This window comes from Lepisosteus oculatus, chromosome 14 (genome assembly GCF_040954835.1).
Source record: "Lepisosteus oculatus isolate fLepOcu1 chromosome 14, fLepOcu1.hap2, whole genome shotgun sequence".
NCBI lineage: Eukaryota > Metazoa > Chordata > Actinopteri > Semionotiformes > Lepisosteidae > Lepisosteus > Lepisosteus oculatus.
In genome coordinates, this window is record NC_090709.1 from 18,690,747 (window position 1) to 18,713,921 (window position 23,175).

A 23,175-nucleotide genomic window follows, 5' to 3' on the forward strand; every position below is an offset into this window, starting at 1 on the left:
TCTATGCATAGTTTAATCAAGAGCACTTAAAAGATGCGGTTTTGGAACGGCATAAATTTAGGCAGAGAACTTAGTCTCAGGACGAATCTGTTGATGCTTTTGTGACTGCACTAAGAGAAGTGGCTAAATCTTTTGACTTTGGAGTATTGAAAACTGACATGTTAAGAGATCAACTTGTGGAAAAATGTGCACATAAGAGACTATAAATTGCTGCAGGAGGAAGGCCTGACTTTAAGAAGAGCTCTTACAGTCGCTAGAATTCATGAAGCAGCTCAAGCAGAATCAAGAATGCTTTCTGACCACAGTGACAAAGTGACACTGAACGGGGCGCTCGCTCAAACTTTACAAACAAAAGCCGAGCAGCAGGACACAGTCATGCTAGAGAAATAGAAGAACAGGGGACGGCTGACATTACATGTTACAGGTGCGGACTAACAACGCACAAAGCAGATGAATGCGGAGCGTGAACAGCAAAATGTCTACACTGCAAGAAAACAGGACATTGTGCACGTCTGCAGAACATCACGTCCGAGTTTAAGGACAAGTATCCCTTTTATTGTTGTTGCTGCCTCCGGTTTACATTTGGCGATGTAAACCAGATTCAGAAAAAAATAATTTGAACAACCTTATTCCCATGCTTACTCGAAGGCGCGGTGGCCAAGTGGTAAGGCGTCGGTCTCGTAAACCGAAGAGCGTGGGTTCAAACCCCACCCGTGCCTGTTTCATTTGTCACCGCTTTCCTTTAGTTTCAAAGTCTTAAAAAAACTCGCAATGTAGGGATCTCAATAGTAAGAGAACATAACTTTCGCCAGTGATTAGTATTCTTCCATATCCTGCCTTGTTTTTAAGTCGACAAAGCTTATCTCTCTTCACACCCACCTTCCGAATGATCGCTTCAGTATTGGGAAGGAACGTGCGCTTAGTACAGCCCCCGACTCCATGGTCTGATCACAAACAGATCTGGTGAGCTGTCAGTCCAGGTTGGAAGTAACGTTTGAAAGCACTAAAAATCTGACTTAGGAATGAGAAGACCATGTTTTTTTATACGAGTAAACGATAAAATAATATACTGCCTGCAAGACTATGTCAAGTTCAAGTTCAAGTCCAAGTTTATTGTCATTATACTCATACACAGGTATATGGTATAACGAAATGCTATTTAGCTAGCTCTCGGACATAAGTAGTACAAAGAAAAAAACACAACATCAATACAATTGTATAACAAAAGAAAGACAACAGCCGATGTGCAAAAAACAACAACAGGCAGTGTGCAAAACAACAAAAAGGTAACAGGTTATGTGCAAAAACATGCATCAAAAGAATGAAATAAAGGGATAGAAATGAGGGGATTGAGCTTTTGACATGTATGGTAGAAGTAGATTTTCAATGTGTGTTTGGGTTTTTGGTAAGAAAGAAGGCACTGTGAGGTTCAGATCATAGGTGAGAGGTGAGGAGAGAGTGAGAGAGGCTGGGAGTTTAATAGTTTGATAGTGCGGGGGTAAAAACTGTTTCTGAGTCTGGTAGTCCGGACCCGAATGCTCCGGTACCGTTTTCCATGTCATGCTAAACGCCACAAATTGTGTTCGTCCAGTCGTATCAATCGTTCTAAAGTTACGGAAAATCGGATGCGACTGGTGCAATCAGTACCCATTTTTTCAGGATAGTCAAGCGGTTTAAAACAGTAAATTCACAGCTTCGTGTCTTTTAAGCTTTGTGTTTCGATCTCCAAATAGAGGCACGGGTTCAAATCCCACTCCCGACAATCAGGCGTTTTACCCTGTCTTTTTTACCTGCCTTTACACTGGGAGTACGAGGAAAACGGAGAAACTGCTTAGCAAAAACATAACGGACAGAAAAAAGCTTTGTAAACACGTGAATATGATTAGCAGCAGTAAGGCATGCATTCAAATGTTTAAGGCTTATTTATAACAGCAGCAGAAGAAAGGTGCAGCCTTTGTGAGAATTCACGGGTTTTTATGCTGCTTGGACTTCTTTCAAGCCTATGAAGTGACCCCCGTTTTATTTTCATTTTCAAACTTCAGAACCGAATAACAAAAAGGTTTCATGTGTGACAGCATTCCGTTGCAAATACCGTTTCCACGATGTATTCAGCGACGGGAATGAAATGTTTTAGTGCTGGCTCAAATGCGAGGAATTTCAGAAAAACCTGGAAAAGCAACGCCGCTTTAAAAAAATCTAAAGCGTGTAGTCAGCTCTTTTATCTCGGGCAGTTCATTCCAATACGATGTTTCCGCAGAATAAATGAAATGCCGAACTCCAAACATGTTGTTGCCATTATTGTTACTCCTGCTGCTGTAGTTTTAAGCTTTAATCAGTGGGTATGTAATGTTGTAAAAGGGCTGGACTACTTTGTTCAGTCCAAATTCCACTATGTGAATTTATGCTTTTTTAATATAAGCATTAACAATACAATGCGTGCTCAAAAACCGTTACTTATTAGCTTAAGAAGCGGCAGTGTTTTGACAAATTGTGGTATTCGAACAGAAAATGCTGAAGTGTTTAATACTTGCTTGTGAGCAGATCTCCCTCGATTTAGACAAACTCTTGTTCGGCCGATGATTTCAGATCAAAATCTGAATCAAGTGGAAAGAAAGCTGAATTACGCTGGGTACTGGGTATCACTGTTACGCCATCAGGTCATGCTAGGAGGATTGGGGGGATCAAATTGACACAGAGGGACCCAATGTGGGGGCTGAACCCACAGTTCTGAGATTAAGAGATTCTTGCTCTATGGACTGCGCCTATATAACTCTTGTGCTCCAGCAGTAATGTTTCTGGGTGTAGATGAACATGACATTATAGACTGACAGCAGGAACACGTGGCCCACAGGCAGTGACAGTATCGCTATATTTGGCTGCAGTATATTGTGTTGAGAGCAGCATTAACTTTCCTGCAGAGATGGGAGTGCCTTTAATACAGCTCTTTCAATCAGACAGAGTAACAGGAACTGACCTGAAGTTTCGGCTGTGGATCCATCTCCACATGGGGGACAGTAAAATAGCGATGAAGTAATGTTTCTGGGTGTGGATGAACATGACATAATAGACTGCCAGCAGGAACACGTGGCCCACAGGCAGTGACAGTATCGCTATATTTGGCTGTAGTATATTGTGTTGAGAGCAGCAATATCTTTCCTGCAGAGATGGGAGTGCCTTTAATACAGCTCTTTCAATCGGGCAGAGTAACAGGAAGTGACCTAAAGTTTCAGCTGTGGATCTATCTCCACATGGGGGAAAGAGACAGTAAAATTGCGATGAAGAAACAGAAAGATTTGTGCTCGCTGCAATGTAGGAAAGAGGTGGTCACATAAAACAGCTTGGTGATAATTTGCAGCGACAATTTTATGTTATTTAGTACACGGATTTCTCTTCATGTTCCTTAAGATGTGTAATTTGTATGTTGGTTGTATGAGAACAGTTTCTCCTAAAGTCCTGTCAATTGACAGTGGAGAGCTAGCTGGTGCACATCTTCAAGAAGACTCTCTTTAAGGCGATTACAAGTTTCTCGAACAAATCTGTGTCATATTTTTAAAATAGTTTAGCTAATGAGCAACGAGAGTACAAATAAATTCTCCCACCCTCCATTTGAAGATGAAACTCCATGTGCGAGTCAAAGTTTCCTTGAAGCTACTGATGTTCGTCATTATTGGACATTCCCGGTGATATTGACTAAGAAGCTCAATTTTTACGTGTTGTAGTTCAACATGTGCAAAACATTCGTATCCCCTGCAAATATCGGCAAGGTCAGTGATATTCTCAACAACTTGTGCCATTGCAATTCGTGCGATTGGTGCCATACTTTTTCGAAATGTATACTGACATGCCAGGATCAGAGGGTCATATTTAAAAAACTGGTGCATTAAAATTTCTTGTACTTCAGGATTTTGATAGTCTGTTACATTGTCTTTCACACGTCGGTGTTAGAACTGTGAGACATTTTCATAATCGGGGGGAAGGCCGTAGCAATAAGCAGAAAGTACAGTCACCTTTTCCCAGTGTAAGTCCGTGTTGTGGTGAGTTTTTAAAATTGGTTTGCGATTTTCTGAAATATATTCCATACAAAAATATAATTTGGACAGTCGCTATTTATTTGGATATTCCTTTTCAGTGAAGATGTCTACAGTATTCCAGCCGGATTAGTACTGATCGAAGAGAGCCATCTACAGGCGAAAGGCGACATAACATCACAGCAGCACCATTTAAGGTGGAACGAAAAACACGCATAAGAAGCTGGCGAATAAGAAGCTAACTTAAGCCTCGTAGCAGACCCTTGGAGGCACGCTCAAAATAATCATCTTTCCAAGTACTTAAGAGTCATATTTAGATCGCTTTACTGCAATTTTATTTGATTGATGGGAGATGTGAAGCCATCGAGCCTGTACTGCACTTTCACATTGAAATTGAAGCCATTTCTCATGCTTTCTCTCAGTTTCGGGGCTGCAATTGAGTGTAAAGGAGGCGACTTGAAATTGAAACGTGTAATCACCTTACAGAGGGTCTTCACGACGGGGTGCGTCAGCTAGTTCTCCATTATTGTCAGTTTACTGGACTTCTGAAGAAACCTATCTACAGCGAAGATACAAACTGCACAGTTTAAGGCACATGAAGAGAAATCTGTTTGCTGATTGACTCAAAAAATGTCGATACAAATAATCTGCCAGGCTGATTTACTTGTCTGACCACCTCCCTCAGTTCCCCTTTGCTGTTAGCACAATTCTTTCAGTTTCTTTTCTTGTATTTTCCTTGCTATTTTAGTGTTCCCCATGTATAGATGGATCCACAACCGAAACCGTTTTCACCCTGTGTTTCTGCAGCGTCAGTCTGTATGAGGAGCACGACTTGCACAGCTCCAGTGGCGCAATCGGTCAGCGCGTGGTACTTATACAGCAGTGCACAGCGGAGTCATGCCGAGGTTGTGAGTTCAAGCCTCACCTGGAGCAGCGTCTTTAGCTACTGAAAGCAACTGTCAAGTTTAGATATTATTAGGTATTTGATGGAGATAAATTAACATCAAACGAACAAGTAAAGATTTATTTCGAGTCACAATCAAAGAAGGCTCCACAGCTGAAACGTTGTGTTTACTTCTATTTTCAGCATGGAATAAACCTATACTTTTCCATTTGCAGCCCACGCATGCTGTGATGCAGCTCCCTACTTAAATTACTATCAGCTGTGTACCTGTACACAAATATATGAGAGAGGTCTACTGAGACAAGAGGAGCACTGAAGACTTGATAAAGCTCTCGCATTAGATTCTGTGTTTATGTTGTTCCCCAGATTTGTTTTTAATGTTCTTTCTCTTTTGAAGTTGTTGCGTTTGTTTTTTTTTCTGATTGGTAGCTACAACGGGTCAGTTGCAACAAACTGGCTGCTGAAATTTGTCAGCAGCTCTGTAGCAAACCTGTTCTCAATTGCAACAAACCTAAAATAACAGCTGCTCCCCATTAGATGTTACTAAAGTAGGAGACTAAGCAGACGAAGTGGAACAATAGATTACATTGGAACTGTCCTGAATGTAGTGGAAATAATATCGTCATTAAGTAATGAACAATTGCTTTCCAGACACTACAATTATTCACAAGGAATTTTATCAATACATATTTTATTAATAAAAGTGTAATATCTTAATAATGAAGTTTAATGTTATCTATATCAGTAGCTGTATTACAGGTAATGCATGCACAGACTTTATTATACTATAATGAATTTTCAGGTATCCCGGGGAGAGAACTGAAGGAAATACATATTTAAAAGGGGTGTAAGTCTTAAATGTGTTCTGTCACATAGGGGTGTTAATTGAATAGATTTGTTGTAATAATATTTGACTCTACACTTGTGTTTCTCAGGAGACAGCATTAATATTGGGGATTTGCGGATACAGATACTAAGTTGTACTATACAGGCAAATGTATGGTTACCTTAATGAAAAAAACTCTTATCATTACCCTTTTCAACATTATTATTTAAGACAGTCTTTCAGAACAGTATTCTCGTATTAGTGGCTATAGTCTAATGATAATGGTGGTGAAACAGGTGAAATGTGCGGAAAGAATTGGAGATGGAACAGGAGACTCATCCAGTTGATAGAAAGCTTGGGTAGGACTGCACAAACACCGTGCCAGTGCTTAGTAGCGTCATTTAAAAATAATACGTGGTTTAACAATATCAACTGCTCTTCTGTGAGCTCAGCTCCACTACTAGTAATACATTGCCCAAATTTTCAAATTAGATACATGTGTTTTCTACGTGTATGTAATTGGTACTTTTTTGTTTTAACTGATTTAAAATATAATCTTTATAAAACAGACAAAGGGTTTATGTGTCGCGCTGAAATTCACACACAAGTAAGGAAAGATATCGCGCTTAGGAAGAAATCCAGAGTGGAGACGCCGGCGATTGAAAACAACCACATACAGCCTGTATGTGCTCTACCACTGAACTTAACTTCTGACAACTACTGTATCTTTATCTCCAGCACTTTCTTTTAGGAAGAGTGAGGAGTCTACAAGCCTAGAAAATAAGACAACTAAGTGAAAGATAAATTTTCACTTTTTGATTAAAGAACATAAAAAACACCTTTCTTCCAGCCAGATTAAAACCAGAGAACAAAGAGTTCCCAGCTGTTTCCACTATATTCCTCCGCTCTTATAACTGAGTTATCGAAAACACAGGAAGCCCACCTTTTGTCTTACATAAAGCACAATGTAGTGCAGCGGTCCTATTTATTTAAAACCCAGTTCGAAATCAAATCTCATTCCCATAGTCCTGTTTAGTTTGAATTTAAGCAGTTGTAGCAGCAATGCTTGGTAATAAGACAGAATTAAGCGTTGCTGTGCTTTCCTTAATGAGGCCCCATCTCACTCTCCATCTCTGTGGTGCAGCCACAGAGAAAGTATTCATGCAGGCTGATTTAAGATGTTTTCTTTTGATGAGGGACAGCTCCCAAACGGGGATGCACTTAGATAAGCCTGGCTATCATGATCAATGGTCATCCATTGGCGCCTATCTGTCTAGGGAGTGCCAAATGGACATCTGGACTGCATTCCTAAGTGTCAGGAGTAAGTGACTCGTATCTCACCTTGATCAACCAATCAGAGACTGGCAGGGTGTGGTAACACCATGTGGGTCTCCAATGCCCGCCAAACTCTCAACCAATCAGAACACATCTGTGTCTTGGTCAAAAAGGGAGCGCAAGCTCAGATCAGGGCTCTCCTTGGCCATTTTCGCACATCCTCAGAGACAATCACGTGACAAAGGCTGTTGTCTACAAAGGGACTTGGACTTTGTTCTAAGCGCGGGGCCGAGGATCCCGTACGTACTCAGAATTCTACCAACGTGAACGCTCCGCTTAATCAACGGCAGCCCACAGTTGGACCCTCGTCGATAACCTGAATAGCTTATTCAGAAGCAGCGCTGGACCGGGAACGAACCAGATTCTTCCTGGGCAAAAGAGTGACTTGTGAGGACTAGCCGTCACACTGCATAGAGTGCATAGTGCATAGAGACTTTCTACTAGCCAGCCAGACTGCTGGTAGATCCCCTCGGAGCAACGACTGCCCTGCGCGCCGCAGTCAGATTCCTCCGCCCGTCCTACTCCGAGCTGCACCTCGACTGGTTGGCCGGTAGCCAGAGGACGCCGGGACAATGCCCATTGGACAACCGCTGGGACCGAGGCTGCAACAGAGCTTGTCAGCTAGTTTGGTGTTCGTGCCGGGAAATTCCAAATCCATACACAGTGGATAAGTAAACCCCATGTTCTACATTGCGTCTCGAGAATTCAATTGTACCTCAACACAAGTTGTTATCAATTTAATTCATGAGTAATGTATTTACTTCCGAGTTTAGAGTAACAGTGGGTAATAACACTGATTAGCGATTTGGTAACCGAACGATATATATTGACATATATTCTCTGTTGTCTATCTCTTTGTATTTGCATCTCTTCGAGATTATATACTTTGTTTATTGATAACCCTCACAGTAAGGTCTGCTGCTCGTATCCAGGCAGACTAGTATATGTTTGGTGCACAATTTATATGAATAAATGTATCTCGTGTATTGAACCCGTGTGTGTGCGTTGTTAGTTGTTCTGACAATTGATTTTCTAAAAACCACAACGAACAACCTCGTGATTACTGCTTCAATTAATAATTGTCTCAGTTAACCCATCAAACCTCTACACTTGTATAGTATAATTTATTATCTGTACCCGCAAATCCCCAATATTACTGCTGTCTCCTGAGAAACACAAGTGTAGAGTCAAATCATATGAAATAATACAACAAATCTATTCAATTAACACCCAGATGTGACAGAACACTTTTAAGACTTTAAGACCCCTTTAAATAAGTATTTCCTTAATTTCAGTTCTCTTCCCGCCATGGGATACCTGAAAATTCACTATAGCATAATAAAGGCTGTGCATGCATTACCTGTAATACAGCTACTAATAAAGATAACATTAAAGTTGATTATTAAGAAATCACGCTTTTATTAATAAAATATGTTTTGATAAAAGAAGTCTTAATAGAACCTAGGTAAATCCCTGTAGTAGTCTAACACCTACAAAAAAGAAAAAAAAAACAGAACAACTTCAAAACAAAGAGAAAAAGAACATTAAAAACAAATCTGGGTAACAACAAAAACACAGAAAAGTGAGTGCTTTTTCAAGTCTTCGGTACTCCATCGTGCTCCTCTCGTTTCAGTAGACCTCTCTCATATATTTGTGTATAGGTCTGCTGGAGGTCCATTGCTGATGGTAATTTAAGTAGGGAGCTGTGTCAGCATGTGTGGACTGCATAGGAACAAGTAAAATTTTATTCCATGCTGAAAAGAGAAGCAAACAACGTTTGAGCTTTGGAGCCTTCTTCAGGTCTGACAAGGAACAAACCTTTACTTGTTCCTTTCATGTTAATTTAGACCTGATCTCCAGCAAATACTTAACAGGACCTAAACTGGTCAGTTAGTTTAAATATTTGAAGATATAGGCCACACTGCTCCAGGTGAGGCTTGAACTCAATCTCAGCATGAGTTCGATCGCACCACTGGAGCTGCAGAAGTCTTTTTTTACACAGACTAATGCAATTGCAAGTAGTCACGAAACAAACGAGAACTGTAGCTGTACACTTGAGACAGGACGCTACTGTATTAATTTTGTTTAACACTCCAGTCGAACAAGCCGACATGTCACTATTGCTAAATCGTTACAAAAGACGCCAACTAATGACCAGTTTTATTTTTAACAGAACTTTACTAGAGTTAAACTTATAAAACTACCTGAGCAAATAAATACAACAATTATTGTTCCTCTGACCTTCTCAGTATTTCTTTTTTTAAATTAATACATTTATTTATCCACAGTGTGCCTTGTGCTTACTTTTCAGAACTCTCTCTCCTGTGTCAGTAGGAGCTTACATTTCAAGTTAAGTTCTTTAATCAGTTCCAATATCTTCCTTTCAAAGTAGGGAAGAGCAAGCTGGCATGTTGTTTTGCCTGTGGTTATTCTTTATGACTATATCTTCTGACACCTGTGCACAATCCTACATCATTACAAGAGAAGCACTATAACAGGAGTCATAAAAATGCAAGAAGCCACTTTGAACAATCTTTCGGAATTGTAAAACAACTAATGCTTTGCTTGGCTGTCATTTGGTTTGTATACCAGTCCATCAAGAGCCAGCACCATCATCATCAGGTCATGTGCAGTCCTACACAACCTTGCGATTGACTGGGATGAGCTACCTTTTCCATCTCCATGGCATGCAGCACACTCTGGCTGTTTCAACACAGTCATTATTGGACCACAGTGCACTGTCTCTTCTGTCATAATCACTTTTAAGAAGCCAAGTTTTTTTCTTTAACATGCCACCCATTTCCTTATTATCCCTGCTTTCCACTAATAACCACAAATACAGAGACCCATCACAATAAAATACTTAGCAAATCTATTCAGTTGACTCCCAAATTTTATAGAACATATTAAAAGCTCCCACTCTATTTATATAACCATTTGCTCTGTTCTGTTCTCTTCACTTCCTAGCATATCTTAAAGCTCACAGCTACTAGTAATGATTGACATTAAACATAAATAGTAAATGAAACTTCTGTAAATACACACATTAATAAACTTCATTATTAATAAATATGGTATGAGTGTAAAGCAATTTTAATTAATATTCCAATACATTTCCAAGCAACGGATTATTTCCACTATATTTGGGAGCCTTCTAATGCAATCCTGCGTTACACCGAGTATGGTGCTAAGCCATATGAAGACAGTTTAAATTAGTCCGCTACTTTAGTTACTCTGGAGTGCTGCAGTTGTTACTTTGTGTTCATTGCAATTGAGAACAGGTAAAGTTCGGCACTGCGGACTAAGCACAGCAGCAAAGTTTGTTGCAATTGGACTTAAGGTGGAGCACAAGTTTAGACGGCATCTGCGTTCTAAGCACGGGTTGAACTCCTGTTAGTATGCTACTTTCAGTTCGATGCAATTGACCCATAGAGTTTGCCCTAATAAGGTCTGAATAAAGCTTAAGCAGAGCCAACCCATTGCCTTTATAACTTCCATTAATCTCTACCCATCTTCCCTCGCTCACTTTTGATCTTTCTAAGACAAGCATTTAACTGGAGTTCAGCCCAATGATACTGCTGAGAACCAGAGAAAAAATATATATATATTGTAATGCCCTCGCCTGGTGGTGAGGAGGAAGCGCCCCTAGGCGTGCATAGTACCGCTGGGCATGCTGGGAGTTGTAGCCGGGGAGAGTCTGAGGGTCAGCACGGTGACCAGCGGCTGACCCTACCTGTGTAAATAATGTCCTAGTAGTTCTAGTGCCCTGTGTAGTCTTATAAGTGTATAGCGTGTTGTTAAGTAATTACCACCCTAAAGATGTGTACGTGTTCTGTCAGTCTCCTCATGTGCATGTATATCCTGTGTTTGGTTTTGTGGTTGTTAAAGAATAAAGCTATTGCTTGGTTTGTTAATCGCGTCTCCACTGGTCCTTTGTTCTGAGAAAAACCTGTAAACGCTACATTGGTGTCAGAGTGGGCAGGATGGACAAATCTTGGCAGACATTAGCCAATTCTGTCAAGTGCTGTCTGACTCTAAAAGAGACAGAACCCATCGGCAGCGCACATAGGGAGCCTGAGCCTGAGCAACTCCTGGGTGCGACAGGTGGCCACTATCCAGTAGTGGTCCTGCCGGTAGAATTGGGGCGACTGCCTGCCTGCTACTCCTACTGCTACTCCCGCCCAGTGGATGCCCCAAAGAGAAGATACCCTCCCTGCCAGAGCTGACCAGCGATTCCCACACCCATCAGTGCGAGTGCAACCCGGTCGCTACGACGGGGCAGCGCCTTGGGAAACCTACGAGGCGCAGTTCCAGCTCGTGGCCCGGACGAATGGCTGGTGCCGGGCGGAGATGGCCGGCCACCTGGTGGTGGCGCTGGAAGGAGCGGCCTGCCAGGTGCTCCTGGATGTCCCGGAGGAGGACTGAGGCAAATACGCGGCGCTGGCAGCAGCTCTCCAGCTGCGCTTCGGTGTGGAGGAGGCGCCGGACCTGATGCGGGAAAGGCTGGCCCTGCGGCGCCGCTAACCAGGAGAGCGACTGGGCCCGGTCGCCGCGGATGTCTTGTTCCTCGCCCGCCGAGGATACCCAACTTTTCCCCGGGAGGCGCAGCGGGAGTTGGCTCTCCAGGCCTTTCTCAAGGCCCTCTCACACGAGGAGCTGCAGCGCCATGTGCAGCTGGCCGCGCCGGCATTGCTGGAGCAGGCCTTGGCCCTTGCTACACGGGCTGAGGCCGTGTTCGGGGTGGCTGGAAGCACCAGCAGACGCAGGGCGCCCTGCCAGCAGACCGAGGCAGCGACGGAGGAGTCCAGCAAGGGGGAAGAGAAGCCAGCCCGTGCAGCAACCCCTGCGGAACAGCCCCGCACGCTGTTTTGCGACCGCAGCGGGAAGAGGCGACCCCGAGCCCGGTTCTGCTGGGCACCCAAACCTCGCACTCCTCGATCAGTGTCGGGAAACAGGAAACGGGAACGGGTCGGCTCAGTGCGGGGACGGCCGCCCTTGAACACCTCAACCCTCTCTCCGGAGAGCGCTGTGAAGACCAGCACCCCTCACACCACTGTGGGGTGAGTCGGCTATAGCCTGTATCTCCAGTGCTGAATCGAATCGAGGAACAACCCTGCCTGGCCCTGCTCGACACGGGTTCATCGGTAACCCTACTCTGGCCGGGCATCCTCCCCGACACCGAGGGCACCAACCCCCCAGGATGAGAGGCCTCCAGCCTGCGGCTAAGGACTGTGATGGGACAGCTCGCCGCAGTGCGGGGGAAACAGGTGCTTGCCTTTCGTCTAGGTGCAGCGATGGTGCGCCACCCCTGCTACCTCGTACCCATCCAGGAGGACTGGATTCTGGGGCTGGACCTACTGCAGCGAGTGGGGGCCAGTTTGGACTTGGGCCTGCAGGAGTTGGTGTGGCAGTGGGAGCAACTTCACCTGGTGGAGGGCAGGCCCGGCGAAGGCCGAGGGACGCGGGCTTGCCGGAGCCGGGGGAAAAAGAGTCAGTGGCGGCGGCGGCAGACCGGGCCTGTGAGCCGGGGAGCGAGCGTGCCGGATCCTGCCCCCGAGTCGGCCGGAGGGCCAGACAAGGCAGCGGCGGTTGCGTGGAAGCGAGGCGCGGTGTTGAGGACCTCTACCAACACGACATCGAGACTGGTGACCCTCTGCCATCCGCATCCCACCTGGACGCATGGCTCACGCCAAGCGGACCGCCGCCGAGGAAAAGATCAGGGAGATGGCCGCAGCAGGAGTGATTAAGCCCTCCGCGAGCCCTCGGCGCCAGCTGTACTGGTCCAAAGAAAAGAAGGTTCGTGGAGGTTCTGTGTAAACTACCGCAAGCTGAACGAGGTCACCTGGAAGGATTCCTACCCCCTGACGAGGATAGACGATGCCAAGGACTACATCACCGGGTCGACCTGGTTCAGCTCCCTTGACCTCCGCTGTGGCTACTGGCAGGTACCACTCGCTCGAAGCCTCTGGCAGTTTACTGCCTTTGGGCTGTGCAATGCCCCGGCGACTTTCAAGAGGCTGATGGAGAGGGTGCTAGCATCGGTCTCGTGGAACCAGTGTGTGCTATATCTGGACGATCTGCTGGTTCATGCCCAGGGTTTCGACCAGGCCTTGACGAACCTCCAGGCGGTGCTGGCCTGCATCCGCCGTGCTGGCCTGAGGCTCAATCCCCGCAAGTGTGAGCTCCTGAGGCAGGAGGTGAACTTCCTGGGACATGTTGTTGGACTGTGAGGGGTGGCTACAGACCCAGGTAAGGTCGCCTAAATGAGGGGTTGGCTGCGCAGCTTTCTGGGGTTGGCTTCGTATTACCGGAGGTTTGTCCGGGACTTTGCCAGCATCGCTCCCCCGCTGCACCGCCTCACCGATAAGGGCCGCCGTTTCGACTTGAACTCGGGCTGCAAGACGGTTTTCAGCCGGTTACGTGAAGCTCTGGTGGGGGTCCCCGTGCTGGCCTACCCCGATCCGTGGTAACCGTATATCCTGGATACCGACGCGAGTGTCTCAGAGTTGGACGCGTTGTTGGTGCAGGAGGGGCCAGATGGGGAGCGGGTAGTTGCCTATTATAGTCGGGTTTTGAATAAGGCTGAACGGAACTACTGCGTGACCCGTCGTGAGCTGCTGGCGGTGATGGTGGCGGTCCGCCACTTCAGGCCGTACCTGTTCAGGACCCGATTCCGGTTGAGGACCAACCATGTGTCCCTCACCTGGCTGCTCCACTTTAAGGAGCCAGAGGGGCAGATGGTGTGATAGATGGAGGTCCTGCACGAGTGGTGCACGGCCAGCTGGTCGTGGGGCATTTCGGCTGTAAAAAAAACTTCTTATTGGGGTCTTTGCCACTGGGACATGGAGCGGTATTGCCGAACGTGTGTGGTGCACGTGGCCCAGAAGGAACCCCCCTCCAACAACACCAGGTGGGGACTCCTATGGAGCAGGTGGGGGTTGATGTTTTGGGCCAGTTTCCGCGCACTGAGGCCGGAAACTGCTATGTCCTGATGGTGGTGGACTATTTTACAAAGTGGCCGGGAGCCTATGCCCTCCCGGACCATAGTGCCCCCACCGTGGCTGATGCACTACTGGAGGGGATGTTTGCCAGGCTAGGGGTGCCGGAGGAGTTACACAGTGACCAGGGGCGTAACTTCGAATCCCAGGTCTTCGCCAGAGTGTGCCAGCGCCTGGGGATCTCTAAGACGCGGACCACACTGCTGCATCCCCAGAACGACAGGTTGGTGGACCGGTTCAATCGGACTTCAATTGGTTTGAAGAGTTCTGCTGTGTTTTTGTGGTTAAGGCGATGGACTTGAAGTCCATCAGGGTCTCCCCGCGCAGGTTCAAGTCCTGCCGACTACGACAATCTCCTTATGTCATCGTGTGCCTGCATAAAAATGGAAACGCACTGCTCTACTTTTAAAGCGCAAAATTGCTTGAAACCGCTGCCTTGGAAACAAATTCTTCAGCGTCCACGAATGACATTTCGCAGCTGAAAGCAGATAAGGATGCTTTTAGTGTTCGTGTGTCTTGTGCCCTACTTCCAGCCTTTGAAAACCTAATTAGTAAAGCTGAAAGAACCGACTCCATGGGTGTTGGTCGTGCACAAGGAGGAGCTGTGACAATAGCAGAGCAGGAGTGAGGATGGCGCAGATGGAAACTCGTTTTCATGCGCTCCTCTGGAAGGAATGAAAATAAAAGTCGAAACCCAAAACAGTAGTAGCCATAAGAGTAAATGCCTCCTAACAGCTAGCAAGTGCTCCTAGTTAGTGTCATGGTGTGTATCCCTGCCTATCATGGGAGAAACTGGGGTTTGATTACCGACGGGGAGACAGGTAGCTTTTTTACAATCAGATTCCAATCTCTAATGCTGTGTGTGAGAGTTTACGTAACTTTCCTTTTCTCACATTTTCTGACGACTATTCCAAATGGGCGCCCTGCCAACTCCTAATACTTTTCAAAAACCTGCCTGAATGTTAGATTATTTTTATTTTTTAAAAGTTCAATATTGATCATAACTAAAGAAATTAATGATCACGAACCAAAAAAAGGGCTGAAGATGCGAGTCACTCTTGAATTAGAGCTGGGTGACACGGGCTTCTGTTCTGATATGGTTGTACGAGAAGCAAGAGGAATCTCTTCTCTCCTATGGAGCATGAGCTGAATCAGGAGTGAGACATTTCGCGTGTTCGTGCATATGTCAACGCATTAACCTACATCGTAAAACTAAAACTAAATTAAAAACTAACATTAAGTTATCAGAGACATTAAATTATATACAAACAAGAGACAGACAAAGTAATAATTCTACATTAAGTGTCCTAACTAATTGAAATGACCAAACTAATTGAAATGGTCTGATTCAGAGCCTGTGGAGTTTGTGCTAAGTAGAACGACACTTGAACCCTCAGCACCGTACTGAGCACAAGTTGAGCTGCTCTCCATCTTTGCTACCCACGGGATTTCATTCCAATGGAGCTCAGAGAAGGAGCTGATCTCCAGACAGTAGTGTTAAGTTGTCTGCAGCCTCATGCGAATTTCGACAATTTACCCAAAGTGTTTTCTATAGCTTTAAGGTGCAGTTAATTTATATAAAGGAAAGTAAGTCGTTTTAATGCAACAAAAGCCAGGCAGGAGTCAAACATACAATTTCCTGATCTGAAGTCAGATGCGTTATCCATTATGCCATTGGTCTTACATCGCTCAATTGCACCATAGTGACCTCAGTGCCACTAATAGTAATACATACTGTATTTCTGATTGAGCGCTGAGTGCAAAGGTTGAATAAGCTTTGCTCCTGCCATCGATTCGGCGTGAAAAAACACAGCATTAAAGTTTCACAGACAAATGCAGCATGCCGACAAAACCAATTTTAAAAACAACTATGGCACACTACAATTCGCACTGACTCTGAAAAGTGATCACGGCAGATGTTGTTCCCTGCATAACGCTGAAGGGACCAAAGAGCATTGCTGTTGGGAAGACAAAATGAGGCTTTTTTCTGCCTTGATGTTAAGCTAACAAAGACTATCTTGAAACACCTAATTCAGTCTCTCAACAGACTGTCAAGCAAAGTTTTTACCCATTGAACTCGCAATAGAAGGATGGTCTTAACCCACAAACACTTAGCAGCAGCAAAATTCAAAACTACCCCTGCGAAGAAATTACAATCAGAATACTGTTATTTTGAATACAATCAGAATACTATATAAAACACACCGCGAAGAAATTGGAGCACAAACCCATCACCTTAGACCACCCAGCCACACTCCCAACACCTTACTTTTTTCAGAGGACGCCGGGTTCAGCTCTTGGTGTCCGACGCTTGAAAACTACAGCACCTTCGTTTTCCGAGATGTTTCCTATCACTTCTTTGTCAGCTCTGAATATAGTTCTTCTTTGGAGCAGGCTTCAGACCTTTTATTTAATGTATAAAGGAGGGCGCATTCCTAAACGTGTAATTCCTGTTTTAGAAATGTTTTGGGCGGTGTGTTTTATATAGTATTCTGATTGTATTCAAAATAACAGTATTCTGATTGTATTCTGTAGACCTGTGTAGCAATCGTACTGGATGTGACATGGATTCTGAAATGTTTCTTGAAAAGGTATTTAGGGTTGCTTGAATCTATAACAAAAAAAGTGACCCGAAACTTCCTACAGATGCAGCCATTCAAAATGGGTGGGGTATTTCGCGGTATAAATTTTGAGCTTTTAAATTTAAACTGTGTATTACAGCATGTTAATCATCAGTCATTAAAAATTTGGTATATTTTATGAAAGCAAGATTGCTCAGTTGGACAAAAGTACACAACCTACCTTTATCAGAAATATTTATACATCAAAGCCTTTACCGAAGATATTACTAATAGTATTAATAATGAATGACTTTGGACAAGCTGTAAACTCAAAGTATAATTTCTTTAGCACATTTGTACAAGCACTTGGAATCTGTCCAAGCCCTACTTTGTCAGGCATTCTCTTTTACTGCAACGGACATAAAAACTCCCTTGCTTTTAACAGGGCGTTTCATAATTTCTAACTACGAAAATTATTTAAACTGCGACACTTATCATTCAACCAGAGCTCAAAATATCACAAGGATCCTCAAGAGCACAGCAAAGACTGTATTAAAAGATACTTGTATCAGATACATGATAATCCAGGCTTTTTTATCAACGCTTTCTTTTCCGTATACCAGATATTATGGAACCACTTCAGAAGGATGTCAGCCAGCCAGATTCCAGGAATCGGTACTTTAAAGAAAAAATACACACCGGTATTCCATTTCTCCCTTAACATTTTAAGCATCGAAGTCTTTAACTAACATGTGAAATAGCATGTTAAAAAGTGGTAGTTTTAAGCTTTTCTGCTAATATAATATGGAATCGCGTATCTAAAGAAATTGATAACGATATGATTATATTCGTGTACTGCGACATTTCTTTGAAAAAATAGAATAGCAATATTATGGATAATTAATTGACTTTTATATTTCTAAATATCACAACATGATCGAATTTAAGTCATTTTAATAACAATGAACAGTCACCTATGTGTTACAATATAAACATTTATATTGATTTAAATCGCGTTTTGATTTAAATCGCAAACGCGGGTTTAAATATATGTGTTTTTTGATTCACAATCAGACAAATGCAACATAAATTGATATATTTATCTTCTAAGTATCTTAATAAACTTTCAGCATAGCTTTCTCCCCGTTTAGATTTATTTTTCTTGGGATCTTGGGATCAAACGTGGAAAGATTAGATTGTAATCGTTTTTATTTTTTAAATACATTTTAGAAAAGTGTAATCTATACTAAAAAGCTGTACACCACCTGCTATAAAGATACATATTGTAATACTTTCGGGCTCAGATAGGACGGACACAAGAACTCAGACTTGCGGAGTTAAATCTCAACAAAACCACAACAAATCTCAATCTCTAGTATGAATTATTTGTAATACAAACCAAAAATAGCCCGCAAACTCACTCAAATTCCTCCAATTATCATAATCCTTATGCAAAACCAAACCCTCCTCCCATCCCTGTTTATCCTCTTTATCATAAACTAAATCCATCTCAATTTTCAACATAAAGCATTACACAAAATCAATACCTCAACACTCTATACTCAACAACGATAATTCACAAACAACCAGAACATGTAACTCCACATTCCCAAATAGACCTAATTTCCATAGCCCCATCCCCTAATGCAAAACCAACATCCCTCCCCTGTTCTCTCTCTCCGCTGGCGTTTGTAATCGTTTTTATTTTTAAATAAATTTTAGCAAAGTCATGTATTTTTAAAATCTTAAGATTTCTATATTTATGTCTTTATTTAGTGGTTTCATTAGTGACAAAGGCTAAACTTTCTTGGAAAAATGTCTTTTATGTAAACCATGTTTGCTATTAATTCATTTAGGGCTAGAATATGTTCATTGTTTTCCAATGAAAGAAGGGTTCCTTTTGCCGTAGTCGGGTTGACATTAGAAGCTTGCCACGCCCGGACTGTTACACCAACGCATTAGCATGTTAAAGCGATTTCATTGAGGAGCCTAGCTTTCTTAACTAGTAAGTAATGTACTTTTGGAGGGGGGAGGTGTCTTTCGCTGGAAAATCTTGCCCCCTTCTACTTTGAAAATACCTGTGAAACCGGTTAAATTCGTCACAGCCAGCACTCCCTCAGAAAGGGGGGTTGTACTTGTTAATGTCTTAGCCGGAACACATCATTATATCTCATTTTGTATTTCTATAAAAAAATCGTTTGCCCAGCCTAACACTATTGTTGTTATTGTTTTTATCCTGTAAAGCGCTTTGAGCAGCACAGCTTTCTCACCAGTTAGATTACTTTTTGATACCATCCTTACACAAAGTAGAAACTTCTTGTATTTTCCGATGACATACAAGTGGAAAGATTACAGATTTTAATCATCTTTTTTCTGAACCAGGGAAAATCTGATCATGTTTCTCTATAACAATAATAAAAAACTTTATTTTACATATCACCTTTAAAAGTGGCATCTCAAAGCAATACAGTAGATGTAAACCACAGATTACAAAGTAAATACCCAGACAAGCGCAAACGCGTTTTTAATAAAATGCTTTTATTCATTCAGCAGAGAGAGCATAAAACCTGGGCATAACAGCTGTTCCTTTTTCTGATCACCCGCTCTCTGGATACACGTCTCACCTGTCCTGTTCTTTGTTTTCCTAATTTGCTGATTATGCCTTCTGCGATCCACTCCTGTACTCACACCTAAAGAAGACTATTTTAAATTTATTTGCACGGTCCATTGTGCAATTAACACTTGTATGTGCTGTCCTTAAGGTGATATCACATAAAGGTGATATGTAAAATAATGTTTTTTTTATTGTTATAGAGAAACATGATCAGATTTTCCCCGTATAAGAAAAAAAAAGATCTAAAGTATACTAGTTTGTCACTAGTATACTTTTAATACAGTCTTTGCTGTGCTCTTGAGGATCCTTGTGATATTTCGAGCTCTGGTTGAATGATAAGTGTAGCAGTTTAAATAATTTTCTTAGTTAGAAATTATGAAACGCTCTGTTAAAAGCAAGGGAGTTTTTATGTCCGTTACAGTAAAAGAAAATGCCTGACAAAGCAGGGCTTGGACAGATTCCAAGTGCATTTTTGCAATTTACGTTGCATTGTGCTGCTATAATACAGTTTAAAATAATTAAAAGTCTAAACAGTATCAGCTTTATTTATGGGTTGCAATTAAAAAAAAGTCAAAAACCGCACTCAAAATGCAATTTACAGCTTTCTGGCAAGAGGAGACACCCAAATTAATAACGTAACATGCCACTGCATGAACAAGGTTATACTGCTATTTCCTTAGATACGCGATTAAAAAAATATTTTTTATTAAATTTTTAATAAAATGCTTTTGTTCACTCATAATCTGACAATTTCAGGAAGACTAAGGAAGGACTAAGGGAATTGTCATCTGTTGTGAAAGGTCTGTGAGCTCTGTGACTTTGAGACCACTTACTATCCCAGGTTGTTTGAATTGCCACAATTCAAATAGAGAAAAAAGAGCTGACTGACAAGATTTAAGATGTGGCTGTCAATGTTGGATTAAAAAAAAACACATTGCCCGACGTTAGTTGCATTGCTTGAAAAAAAAATTTATTTCGAGAGACTGGATAAGTAATTCAAGTGTTTTTTTTAACTTCCTGAAAAACAAATAATAATTTAACTATATGTGCAAATGTTTTATGATATAGTTCAGGTGGGTAGCTGCGTCAGCATGCGTAGGCTGCAAAGGAACAAGTAATAGGTTTATTCCATGCTGAAAAAAAGAAGAAAGAGAACACAACGTTTCGGCCGTGGAGCCTTCTTCAGGTGTCAAGTGTTAGGTGTTTTATGATATGTCGCTGTTGTGAATGTCTGTGGAGTGTATCTTATTTGCCTGTCTGTCCTGGCTGTGCTCTCTCGCTTGCTTGCCCTCCCCTTCTCTCTCTCAATTCAATTCAAGGTGCTTTATTAGCATGACAGATTGGTACAATCAGTGTGGGGTATTTACTTTGCTTTGAGATGCCACTTTTAAAGGTGATATATAAAATCAAGGCTTTAACTTGCTTTAACTCCGCAAGTCTGAGTTCTTGTGTCTGTCCTATCCGAACCCAAAAGTATTACAATATATATCTTTATAGCAGGTGGTGTACAACTTTTTAGTATAGATTACACTTTTCTAAAATGTATTTAAAAAATAAAAATGATTACAATCAAATCTTTCCATGTTTGATCCCAAGATCCCAAGAAAAATACATCTAAACGGGGAGAAAGCTATGCTGAAAGTTTATTAAGATACTTAGAAGACAAAGATATCAATTTATGTTGCATTTGTCTGATTGTGAATCAAGAAACACATATATTTAAACCCGCGTTTGTGATTTAAATCAAAACGCGATTTAAATCAATATAAATGTTTATATTGTAATGCATAGGTGACTATTCATTGTTATTAAAATGACTTAAATTTGATCATGTTGTGATATTTAGAAATATAAATTTGTTTGGTGCGAGTGAGGTTTTATTTAATCTCTGACACAGGGAAATGTTTTATTTTTTCAAAGAAATGTTTGTTGAAAAAAAAGTCATGATTCCAGCGGGATTCAAACACACAGCATGTGAGGTAGGAGGCAGGAGCCTAACCCACAGTGCCACCAGCAAGGTCACATGCAGACTGCTGAAAAAGCACTACAGAAACATTATCAACAGACAATGTACAGCGTGTACTATTCTTGTGTTGCGGTACATGAATATAATAATATTGTTATTAATTTCTTTAGATACGCGATTCCATATTATATTCCCTTTAAATCAAATTCTAAAAGTATGCTTGTTGACTCCAGTATCACATTAGTTAAAGACTTCGAAGCTTAAAATGTTTAGGGAGAAATGGAATACTGGTGTGTATTTTTTATTTAAAGTACAGAGAACAGCCATATACTGTATGTTTATGTTCCAAAATTAATATCGTTTATGGCCTTCACACACGTTACAGTATGCTCCTATTCTTTTTATGCTCAGGTACTAAGATTTCCCTTCAGTGGTAAAATTCCATATGAATATTCAATGCTAAAACGGGCACAGTAAAGACATTTACTGTAAATCTTTCTATGACCAACCAACGGACCACAAGTGCCCCTGTCGGTCAACCAATCACGTACCGCGGTATTTTGCGTCATCGCGCGTCACAATGCGCGACATCGTAGCCAATTACCTCCGGTACGTGTCTGTACCGCACACTTTGAATGGCTGCATCTGTACCTTCCAATCACTGATGTCGCTCTCCCTAAACCTTAACGTGATGTTTTGCAGATGTGCAGTGTGCCTTTACTCCTGTATTAAAAACGACCTCTGTTGTCGGGCGGAGTTGAAGGAGAACTAACTGCACAGAAAAAGTATGTAATGATAAAATGTTTCTACACTTCAGAATGTCCCTTTAAATCCCTGCTCACACACGTCGGTGTGGGGAGCGGGCAGGTAGAGAGCTTTTCCAGAAACTCATGATGTTTCTCATGGGGTGTTACCTGCAGTAGTATCTCTCTCCACGCCTTTGGAAAGAAAAGAGTGGCTCCAGTGCAAGGTAAGGTCAGAACAGCTGGTCTGATTGTCTTAGAAAACAAGAAATTAAAATCAACAGGGAAATTGAACAATACAGAAATCAGCTCAGTATACAATAGGAAGCAAGCAAACAAAATGCTCAGCAAAAATCGTAGATGAGTAAATTGGTGTAAAAAAAATATTTGTAAGCAAAGGAGAGCCCGTGCTGCGTGTGAAACACATCAATAGTTCAGCATTTCTGAAAAGTTTAATTGAATTGACAAAGAAATCCTCTCCTTAAACTTCAAAAAAGGATTATCTGTGGAGCCAGCAGGCATAACACTGCAGTTGCCCGTTTCTCACAGGTGTTTGAAGTTGTGGTAACATTTAGCAGGTTTGGCGCCGTGGCTTAGCTGGTTAAAACACCTCACTAAAAACCAAGAGGCCCTGGGTGCGAATCCCAGTGGTATCTATTCGTAGACAACAGGCCACTCATTGTCAATATTTATGGAGCTTAATTTAAAGACAATGGGAGAAGCATGAGTTACAGCTTTCTGTAGCTGTTTTATATAGCTATGAACAGTGGTGTGAAAAAGTGTTTGCCCCCTTCCTAATTTCTTATTTTTTGCATGTTTGTCACACTGAAAGTTTCAGATCATCAAACAAATTGAAATATTAGACAAAAATAACACAAGTAAACACAAAATGCAGTTTTTAAATGAAGGTTTTTATTATTAAGGGAAAAAAAATCCAAACCTACATGGTCCTGTGTGAAAAAGTGATTACCACCTAAACCTAATAACTGGTTGGGCCACCCTTAGAAGCAACAACTGCAATCAAGCGTTTGCGATAACTGGCAATGAGTCTTTTACAATGCTGTGGAGGAATTGTGGCCCACTCATCTTTGCAGAATTGTTGTAATTCAGCCACATTGGAGGGTTTTCGAGCCTTAACCGCTTTTTTAAGGTCATGCCACAACATCTCAATCGGATTCAGGTCACGACTTTGACTTGGCC

General features: G+C 42.2%; 2 non-coding genes across 2 annotated transcripts; both read left to right on the plus strand.

Annotated features, from left to right (window-relative positions):
- The first annotated feature begins 647 nt into the window (after positions 1-647).
- On the plus strand, positions 648-719 carry trnat-cgu (transfer RNA threonine (anticodon CGU)). The gene has a single exon. It is a non-coding gene; the product is annotated as a tRNA-Thr (tRNA).
- Positions 720-4,867: 4,148 nt separating this feature from the next.
- trnai-uau (transfer RNA isoleucine (anticodon UAU)) lies at positions 4,868-4,961 on the plus strand. The gene is made up of 2 exons: positions 4,868-4,905; positions 4,926-4,961. It is a non-coding gene; the product is annotated as a tRNA-Ile (tRNA).
- The last annotated feature ends 18,214 nt before the right edge of the window (positions 4,962-23,175 follow it).